Consider the following 11,126-nt stretch of genomic DNA (forward strand, 5'->3'; position numbering starts at 1 on the left):
ACCATTCAGGGTTGCCATCGCTATTGAGAGGGCTCTGAGAAAGTGATTGCTAGGTCAGGCTGAGGCTGCAAGGTCGTCAAAAGACCATACATTCTGGCAGCTGGCTGGGGTCAAGTACTACATTTTGCCTTCACACCAACACCAAGGACTGACCCTGAAGCCACAGCAAACAGCAGGTATCTTTCCTTTAGAAATGTTCCTGTAGCACCCTCTACTGGAAATGTTTTAAAATGGCACTCACTGTAAAAGAGAAATGCATTAAGAAAATCCACTTACTGCAGAGCATGTGTTGAAGGGGTGCATTTAAGGTAAAGCTGAGAGGCAATACATTGATAACTGGCACACAGGGTTTCTTGTGGTTCATAGTAACTGTTCAATAAATGTTGGTTTGATCTTTGCCCCAAGGCAACTGGATGAGCTAGTCATATTTGACATAGAACACTGGCTTGAAAACCCTCCCTCTAGCATTACTTTTGTAACCCTGGACAAGTGACTTATCTTCCTCAGACCTTAGCTTCTTCATTTATAAAACAAAAGGGGTGGACTAGGTGCATAGCCTCCAATGTTCACCTTTAAGATATAAAAATATTAAAATACAGGGCAAACCCCCTTGGCCTCCAGAATCAGGCAATCAAGTAGTGTCCCTTGGGCTGTAGCCACAGAAGCCAGGGCACCAGTTGTGTGTAGAAGCTCCTCTCCAGGAGATACTGTCACTCTGGAGGTTAGCAGAGGGAGAGCAGGAAGGTGGCATGTACCAATCTTGGTCCCCTGAGTATACAGCAGGCCTCTGCCCCTTAGTCCAATGCTTGAAAACTAGCAAATGAGCCTCTTTCATAGGAAGTCTGAGTGCTTTGCAAAGGGCTGCTTCTGTGCTGAGCCCTGAGGTGAGTAAGTTGTGTGGGGACCTAGGAAGAACTCTTTCTCAGTTCTCCATAGCCCTGTGGGTCTTGTGGATGCAAGCTCCATTGGTTTTCACAGCCAGATTTTTTTAGGGATTGTCTCGCAGGTGCAGGCCTTAAAAGTTGGGGTGCCCAATGTGGGATAAAGCCTTTCCTTCCTCAGGGAGAAGTTCCAGGTTTCTATTTTCCTTCTGATTGTGGTTCACCCCACAGGGGGTATGGTTTATGACGAGATTGTGTCCCAGCCTCCTCTATCCTTTTGATGTGTTTTTTCCTTATTTGCCAGCTATATTTATTTTTTTTAATTTATTATTTTTTTATTTCTAATTTTTTAATACCAAAATCATTTTATATTGGGGTACAGATGATTAACAATGTTTTGGTAGTTTCAGGTGAACAATGAAAGGACTCAGCCATACATATACATGTATCCATTCTCCCCCAAGCCCCCCTTTCATCCAGGCTTGGCAGCTATTTTTAAAGTTGTTTTTTTTTTTTTTTTTTCCCCAGAGGAAATTATTCTGTGTATAGCTATACATGAGTGTGCTACTTGGGGGAGGTGAGTTCAGGATCTTCCTATGTCACCAGCTTAAATTGGAAGCCCTGAAATACAATAAAATTTGAATAGCAGAAGCTGCTACTGCTGTTTAGTTGCTGAGTTGTGTCTGACTCTTTCGGACCCCATGGACTGTGGCCCACTAGACTCCTCTGTTAATGAAATTTCCCAGACATTGTGCTATTATTTGAATAGCACAATCCCTTTAATACTGCTGTGGTATGATGGTATATTAATTATCTTATTGAACATCATCTTGCAATAGATGAGGATGTTGATATATAGGTGTCCTTCAGTGTCTGTGGGACACTGGTTCCATGACTTCCTTGAATACCAAAAATCTGTGGATCTTAAGATCCTTTATATAAAATGGTGTAGTATTTGCATATAACCTGTGCATATCCAAGTACTGCATTTCGGACTATTTTGTTGACCATGATGGCTACTCCATTTCTTCTGAGGGATTCCTGCCCGCACTAGTAGATATAATGGTCATCTGAGTTAAATTCACACAGTCCAGTCCATTTTAGTTCGCTGATTCCTTGAATGTCGACATTCACTCTTGCCATCTCTTGTTTGACCACTTCCAATTTGCCTTGATTCATGGACTTGACATTCCAGGTTCCTATGCAATATTGCTCTTTACAGCATCGGACCTTGCTTCTATCACCAGTCACATCCACAGCTGGGTATTGTTTTTGCTTTGGCTCCGTCCCATCATTCTTTCTGGAGTTATTTCTCCACTGATCTCCAGTAGCATATTGGACACCTACTGAGCTGGGGAGTTCCTCTTTCAGTATCCTATCATTTTGCCTTTTCACACTGTTCATGGGGTTCTCAAGGCAAGAATACTGAAGTGGTTTGCCATTCCTTTCTCCATTGGGCCACATTCTGTCAGATCTCTCCACCATGACCTGCCCATCTTGGGTTTCCCCATGGGCATGGCTTAGTTTCACTGAGTTAGACAAGACTGTCGTCCTAGTGTGATTAGATTGACTAGTTTTCTGTGAGTATGGTTTCAGTGTGTCTGCCCTCTGATGCCCTCTTGCAACACCTACCATCTTACTTGGGTTTCTCTTACCTTGGGCATGGGGTATCTCTTCAAGGCTGCTCCAGCAAAGCGCAGCCGCTGCTCCTTACCTCGGATGAGGGGTATCTCCTCACCGCCGCCCTTCCTCACCTTCAACGTGGGATAGCTCCTCTAGGCCCTCCTGCACCCTTTTCATTATAGAGGACTGGAATGCAAAGGTAGGAAGTCAAGAAACACGTGGAGCAACAGGCAAATTTGGCCTTGGAATACGGAATGAAGCAGGGCAAAGACTAATAGAGTTTTGCCAAGAAAATGCACTGGTCATAACAAACACCCTCTTCTAACAACACAAGAGAAGACTCTACACATAGACATCGCCAGATGGTCAACACCAAAATCAGATTGATTATATTCTTTGCAGCCAAAGATGGAGAAACTCTATACAGTCAACAAAAACAAGACCAGGAACTGACTGTGGCTCAGATCTTGAACTCCTTATTACCAAATTCAGACTTAAATTGAAGAAAGTAGGGAAAACCACTAGATGATTCAGGTATGACCTAAATCAAATCCTTATGATTATACAGTGGAAGTGAGAAATAGATATAAGGGCCTAGATCTGATAGATAGAGTGCCTGAAGAACTATGGACTGAGGTTCGTGACATTGTACAGGAGACAGGGATCAAGACCATCCCCATGGAAAAGAAATGCAAAAAAGCAAAATGGCTGTCTGGGGAGGCCTTAACAAATAGCTGTGAAAAGGAGAGAAGTGAAAAGCAAAGGAGAAAAGAAGAGATATAAGCATCTGAAAGCAGACTTCCAAAGAACAGCAGGAGATAAGAAAGCCTTCCTCAGTGATCAATTCAAAGAAATAGAGGAAAACAACAGAATGGGAAAGACTAGAGATCTCTTCAAGAAAATTAGAGATACCAAGGGAACATTTCATGCAAAGATGGGCTCAATAAAGGACAGAAATGGTATGGACCTAACAGAAGCAGAAGATATTAAGAAGAGGGGGCAAGAATACACAGAAGAACTGTACAAAAAAGATCTTCATGACCCAGATAATCACGATGGTGTGATCACTGACCTAGAGCCAGACATCCTGGAATGTGAAGTCAAGTGGGTCTTAAAAAGCATCATTATGAACAAAGCTAGTGGAGGTGAAGGAATTCCAGTGGAGCTATTTCAAATCCTGAAAGATGATGTTGTGAAAGTGCTGTACTCAATATGCCAGCAAATTTGGAAAACTCAGCAGTGGCCACAGGACTGGAAAAGATCAGTTTTCATCCAATCCCAAGGAAAGGCAATGCCAAAGAATGCTCAAACTACCGCACAATTGCACTCATCTCACATGCTAGTAAAGTAATGCTCAAAATTCTCCAAGCCAGGCTTCAGCAATATGTGAACCATGAATTTCCAGATGTTCAAGCTGGTTTTAGAAAAGGCAAAGGAACCAGAGATCAAATTGCCAGCATCTGCTGGATCATGGAAAAAGTAAGAGAGTTCCAGAAAAAACATCTGTTTCTGCTTTACTGACTATGCCAAAGCCTTTGACTGTGTGGATCACAATAAACTGTGGAAAATTCTGAAAGAGATGGGAAAAGCAGACGTCCTGACCTGCCTCTTGAGAAGTCTGTATGCAGGTCAGGAAGCAACAGTTAGAACTGGACATGGAACAACAGACTGGTTCCAAATAGGAAAAGGAGTACATCAAGGCTGTATGTTGTTACCCTGCTTATTTAACTTCTGTGCAGAGTACATCATGAGAAACGTTGGACTGAAAGAAACAAGCTAGAATCAAGATTGCCGGGAGAAATATCAATAACCTCAGATGTGCAGATGACACCACCTTTATGGCAGAAAGTGAACAGAAACTAAAAAGCCGCTTGATAAAAGTGAAAGAGGAGAGTAAAAAAGTTGTCTTAAAGCTCAACATTCAGAGAATGAAGATCATGGCATCCAGTCCCATCACTTCATGGGAAATAGATGGGGAAACAGTGGAAACAGTGTCAGACTTTATTTTTGGGGGCTCCAAAATCACTGCAGATGGTGATTGCAGCCATGGAATGAAAAGACGCTTACTCCTTGGAAGGAAAGTTATGACCAACCTAGATACTATATTCAAAGGGAGAGACATTACTTTACCAACAAAGGTCTGTCTAGTCAAGGCTATGGTTTTTCCTGTGGTCATGTATGAATGTGAGAGTTGGACTGTGAAGACGGCTGAGTGCCGAAGAATTGATGCTTTTGAACTGTGGTGTTGGAGAAGACTCTTGAGAATCCCTTGGAGTGCAAGGAGATCCAACCAGTCCATTCTGAAGGAGATCAGCCCTGGGATTGCTTTGGAAGGAATGATACTAAAGCTGAAACTCCAGTACATTGGCCACCTCATGCGAAGAGGTGACTAATTGGAAAAGACTCTGATGCTGGGAAAGATTGGAGGCAGGAGGAGAAGTGGACGACAGAGGATGAGATGGCTGGATGGCATCACTGACTCGATGGACATGAGTCTGAGTGAACTCTGGGAGTTGGTGATGGACAGGGAGGCCTGGCATGCTGTGATTCATGGCGTCGCAAAGAGTCGGACACGACTGAGCTGAACTGAACTATACGTATCCTCCCATATACTTTAAAATTCTTTCCAGTTCAGTTCAGTTCAGTCGCTCAGTCATGTCCAACTCTTTATGACCCCATGGACTGCAGGATATCAGGCTTCCCTGTTCATCACCAACTCCAAGAGCTTGTTCAAACTCCTGTCCATTGAGTTGGTGATGCCATCCAACCATCTCATCCTCTGTCGTCCCCTTCTCCTCCTGCCTTCAGTCTTTCCCAGGATCAAGGTCTTTCCCCATGCCTCAGTTCTTTGCATCAGGTAGCCAGAGTATTAGAGTTTCAGCTTCAACATCAGTCCTTCCAATGAATATGCATGACTGATTTCTTTTAGGATAGACTAGTTGGATCTCCTTGCAGTCCAAGGGACTCTCAAGAGTCTTCTCCAACACCACAGTTCAAAAGCACCAATTTTTCGGTGCTTAGCTTTCTTTATGGCCCAACTCTCACATCCATACATGGCCACTGGAAAAACCATAGCTTTAGACCTTTGTCAGCAATGTAATGTCTCTGCTTTTTAATATGCTGTCTAGGTTGGTTATGACTTTTCTTCCAAGGAGCGAGTGTCTTTTAATTTCATGGCTGCAGTCACAATCTGCAGTGATTTTGGAGCCCAAGAAAATAAAGTCTCTCATTGTTTCCATTGTTTTCCCATCTTTTTGCCATGAAGTGATGCGACCAGATGCCATGATATTAGTTTTCTGAATGTTGAGTTTTAACCCAACTTTTTCACTCTCCTCTTTCACTTTCATCAAGAGGCTCTTTAGTTCCTCTTTGATTTCTGCCAAAAGGGTAGTGTCATCTGCATATCTGAGGTTATTGATACTTCTCCTGGCAATCTTGATTCCAGCTTATGCTTCATCCATCCCAGCATTTCGCATGACTGCATATAGGTTAAATAAGCTGGCTGACAATATGCAGCCTTGACATATTCCTTTCCCAATTTGGAACCTGTCTGTTGTTCCATGTCCAGTTCCAGCTGTTGCTTCTTGACCTGCATACAGATTTTTCAGGAGGCAGGTCAGGTGGTCTGGTATTCCCATCTCTTTCAGAATTTTCCACAGTTTATTGTGATCCACACAGTCAAAGGCTTTGGCATAGTCAATAAAGAAGTAGATGTTTTTATGGAACTCTCTTGCTTTTTTGATGATCCAGTGGATGTTGGCAATTTGATCTCTGGTTCCTCTGCCTTTTCTAAATAGAGCTTGAACATCTGGAAGTTCACAGTTCACTACTGTTGAAGCCTGGTTTGGAGAATTTTGAGCATTACTTTGTTAGCATGTGAGATGAGTGTAATTGTATGGTAGTTTGAACATTTTTGGCATGCCTTTCTTTGAGATTGGAATGAAAACTGACCTTTTCCAGTCCTGTGGCCACTGCTTAGTTTTCCAAATTTGCTGACATATTGAGAGCAGCATTTCCACAGCATCATCTTTTAGTATTTGAAATAGCTCAGCTGGAATTACATCTTCTTCACTAGCTTTATTCATAGTGATGTTTCCTAAGGCCCACTTGACTTCAGACTTCAGGATGTCTGGCTCTAGGTGAGTGATCACACCATCGTGGTTATCTGGGTAATTAAGGTCTTTTTTGTATAGTTCTTCTGTGTATTCTTGCCATCTCTTCTTAATATCTTCTGCTTCTGTTAGGTCCATACCATCTCTGTCCTTTATTGTATCCATCTTTGCATGAAATATTCCCTTTGTATCTCTAATTTCTTGAAGAGATCTCTCGTCTTTCCCATTCTATAATTTTACTCTATTTCTTTGCATTGATCACTGAGGAAGGCTTTCTTATGTCTTCTTGCTATTCTTTGGAACTCTGCATTCAGATAGGTATATTTTTCCTTTTCTCCTTTGTCTTTAGCTTCTCTTCTTTTCTCAGCTATTTGTAAAGCTTCCTCAGACAACCATTTTGCCTTTCCTTTTCTTGGGGAGGGTCTTGATCACTGTCTCCTGTACAGTGTCACAAACCTGTCCATAGTTCTTCCAGCACTCTATCAGATCTAATCCCTTAAGAATCCCAGGGTTAGTGAAATCTTAAAAACCAGGGCAGAAATAAATGCAAAAGAAACAAAAGTGACCATAGCAAAAATCAACAAAGCCAAAAGCTGGTATTTTGAGAGGATAAATAAAATTGACCAAACATTAGCCAGACTCATCAAGAAACAAAAGGAGAAAAATCAAATCAATAAAATTAGAAACGAAAATGGAGAGATCACAAGAGATAACACAGAAATACAAAGGATCATAAGAGACTACTATCAGCAATTATATGCCAATAAAATGGACAACTTGGAAGAAATGGACAAATTCTTAGAAAAGTACAACTTTCCAAAACTGAACCAGGAAGAAATAGAAAATCTTAACAGACCCATTGCAAGCATGGAAATTGACACTGTAATCAGAAATCTTCCAGCAAACAAAAGCCCAGGTCCAGACAGCTGAATTCTACCAAAAATTTAGAGAAAAGCTAACGCCTATCCTACTCAAACTCTTCCAGAAAATTGCAGAGGAAGGTAAACTTCCAAACTCATTCTATGAGGCCACCATCACCCTAATACCAAAACCTGACAAAGATGCCATGAAAAAAAAAAAAAAAAACTGTAAGCCAATATCACTGATGAACATAGATGCAAAAATCCTTAACAAAATTCTAGCAATCAGAATCCAACAACACATTTAAAAGATCATACATCATGACCAAGTGGGCTTTATGCCAGGATGAAAGGATTCTTCAACATCTGCAAATCAATCAATGTAATACACCACACTAACAATTGAAAAATAAAAGCCATATGATTATCTCAGTAGATGCAGAGAAACCCTTTGACAAAGTTCAACATCCATTTATGAAAAAAAGCCTCCAGAAAGCAGGAATAGAAGGAACATACCTCAACATAATAAAAGCTATATATGACAAACGGAAAGCAAACATTATCCTCAATAGTGAAAAATTGAAAAGCATTTCCCCTAAAGTCAGGAACAAGACAAGTGTGCCCACTCTCACCACTACTATTCAACATAGTTTTGGAAGTTTTGGCCACAGCAATCAAAGCAGAAAAATAAATAAAATAAATCCAAATTGGAAAAGAAGAAGTAAAACTCTCACTGTTTGCAGATGACATGATCCTCTACATGGAAAACCCTAAAGACTCCACTCGAAAATTACTAGAGCTAATCAATGAATATAGTAAAGTTGCAGGATATAAAATCAACACACAGAAATCCCTTGCATTCCTATACACTAACAATGAGAAAACAGAGAAATTAAGGAAACAATTCCATTCACCATTGCAACGAAAAGAATAAAATACTTAGGAATATATCTACCTAAAGAAACAAAAGACCTATATATAGAAAACTATAAAACACTGGTGAAAGAAATCAAAGAGGACACTAATAGATGAGAAATATACCGTGTTCATGGATTGGAAGAATCAATATAGTGAAAATGAGTATACTACCCAAAGCAATCTATAGATTCAGTGCAATCCCTATCAAGCTACCAACGGTATTTTTCACAGAACTAAAACAAATAATTTCACAATTTGTATGGAAATACAAAAAACCTTGAATAGCCAAAGCAGTCTTGAGAAAGAAGAATGGAACTGGAGGAATCAACCTGCCTGACTTCAGGCTCTACTACAAAGCCACAGTCATTAAGACAGTTTGGTACTGGCACAAAGATGGAAATATAGATCAATGGAACAAAATAGAAAGCCCAGAGATAAATCCATGCACCTATAGACACCTTATCTTTGACAAAGGAGGCAAGAATATATAATGGAGAAAAGACAATCTCTTTAACAAGTGGTGCTGGGAAAACTGGTCAACCACTTGTAAAAGAATGAAACTAGAACATTTTCTAACACCATACACAAAAATAAACTCAAAATGGATTAAAAATCTAAATATAAGACCAGAAACTATAAAACTCCTAGAGGAGAACATAGGCAAAACACTCTCCGACATAAATCACAGCAGGATCCTCTATGACCCACCTCCCAGAATATTGGAAATAAAAGCAAAAATAAACAAATGAGACCTAACTAAGCTTAAAAGCTTCTGCACAACAAAAGAAACTATAAACAAGGTGAAAAGACAACCTTCAGAATGGGAGAAAATAATAGCAAATGAAGCAAATGACAAAGAATTAATCTTAAAAATATACAAGCAGCTCTTGCAGCTCAATTCCAGAAAAATAAATGACCCTATCAAAAAATGGGCCAAAGAACTAAACAGACATTTCTCCAAAGAAGACATACAGATGGCTAACAAACACATGGAAAGATGTGCAACATCACTCATTATCAGAGAAATGCAAATCAAAACCACAATGAGGTACCATTTCACTCCAGTCAGAATGGCCGCTATCCAAAAGTCTATAAGCAATAAGTGCTGGAGAGGGTGTGGAGAAAAGGGAACCCTCTTACACTGTTGGTGGGAATGCAAACTAGTACAGCCACTATGGAGAACAGTGTGGAGATTCCTTAAAAAACTGGAAATAGAACTGCCATATGACCCAGTAATCCCACTGCTGGGCATAAACACCGAGGAAACCAGAATTGAAAGAGACACGTGTACCCCAATATTTATCGCAGTACTGTTTACAATAGCCAGGACGTGGAAGCAAATTAGATGTCCATCAGCAGACAAATGGATAAGAAAGCTGTGGTATATATACACAATGGAGTATTACTCAACCATTAAAAAGAATATATTTGAATCAGTTCTAATGAGGTGGATGAAACTGGAGCCTATTATTCAGAGTGAAGTAAGTCAGAAAGAAAAAACACCAATACAGTATACTAACGCATATATAGGAGAAGGCAATGGCACCCCACTCCAGTACTTTTGCCTAGAAAATCCCATGGACGGAGGAGCCTGGTAGGCTGAAGTCCATGGGGTCGCTACAGTCGGACACGACTGAGCGACTTCACTTTCACTTTTCACTTTCATGCATTGGAGAAGGAAATGGCAACCCACTCCAGTGTTCTTGCCTGGAGAATCCCAGGGACGGGAAGTCTGGTGGGCTGCCGTCTATGGGGTCGCACAGAGTCGGACACGACTGAAGCAACGCAGCAGCAGCAACGCATATATATGGAATTTAGAATGATGGTAATGATAACTCTGTATGCGAGACAGCAAAAGAGACACAGATGTATAGAACAGTCTTTTGGACTCTGTGGGAGAGGGCGAGGATGGGATGACTTGTGAGAATGGCATTGAAACATGTATATTATCATATGTGAAATGGATCACAAATCCAGGTTTGATGCATGATACAGAATGCTTGGGGCTGGTGCACTGGGATGACCTCAAGGGACAGTATAGGGAGGGAGGTAGGAGGTGGGGTTCAGGATGGGGAACATGAGTACACCCGTGGCAGATTCATGTCGATGTATGGCAAAACCAATACACTATTGTAATGTAATTAGCTTCCAATTAAAATAAATAAATTAATATTATAAAAAGTAAAATAAAAAAATAAAACACAGAAAAAAAAGTAAGATCTAATCCCTTGAATCTATTTGTCACTTCCTCTATATATAATCATAAGAGATTTGATTTAGGTCAAATCCTGTCCAGATTATGTATAATACCTAATATAACATAAATGCTATGTAAATGTTTGTAAATACAATGTAAAAGCCATGTAAATAGTTGTTGGTGTCTGGCAAATTCACTTGCCTTTTGGCACATTCTAGAAAAAAATTTTTTTTCCAAATGGTTTTGATTCACAGATTGGTTGAATCCATGGATGTGGAACCTATGAATATGGTGGGCCAACAGTATTCTCTTAATTTAATATCCCAAGAAGTTTCTTTCACATATTACACTGCTATGATAGTTGTAATCTTATTCTTGTGATTTAAAATAAGAATTTTATTCTTTCCTTTTATTGTCTTTCACGTGAGTCATGCAGAAAAAGCATAAATTACAATATATTTTTTCTTGTCATCATCACTCAACTATTGTCTTTTTCTCTAGGAAGAAAGATGTAACAAACAGAAAAAGCTATTTA

Source organism: Bos grunniens, chromosome 26 (assembly GCF_055505025.1).
Source record: "Bos grunniens cultivar Pamir isolate PY7600 chromosome 26, Bosgru_T2T1.0, whole genome shotgun sequence".
In the NCBI taxonomy this organism is placed as follows: domain Eukaryota; kingdom Metazoa; phylum Chordata; class Mammalia; order Artiodactyla; family Bovidae; genus Bos; species Bos grunniens.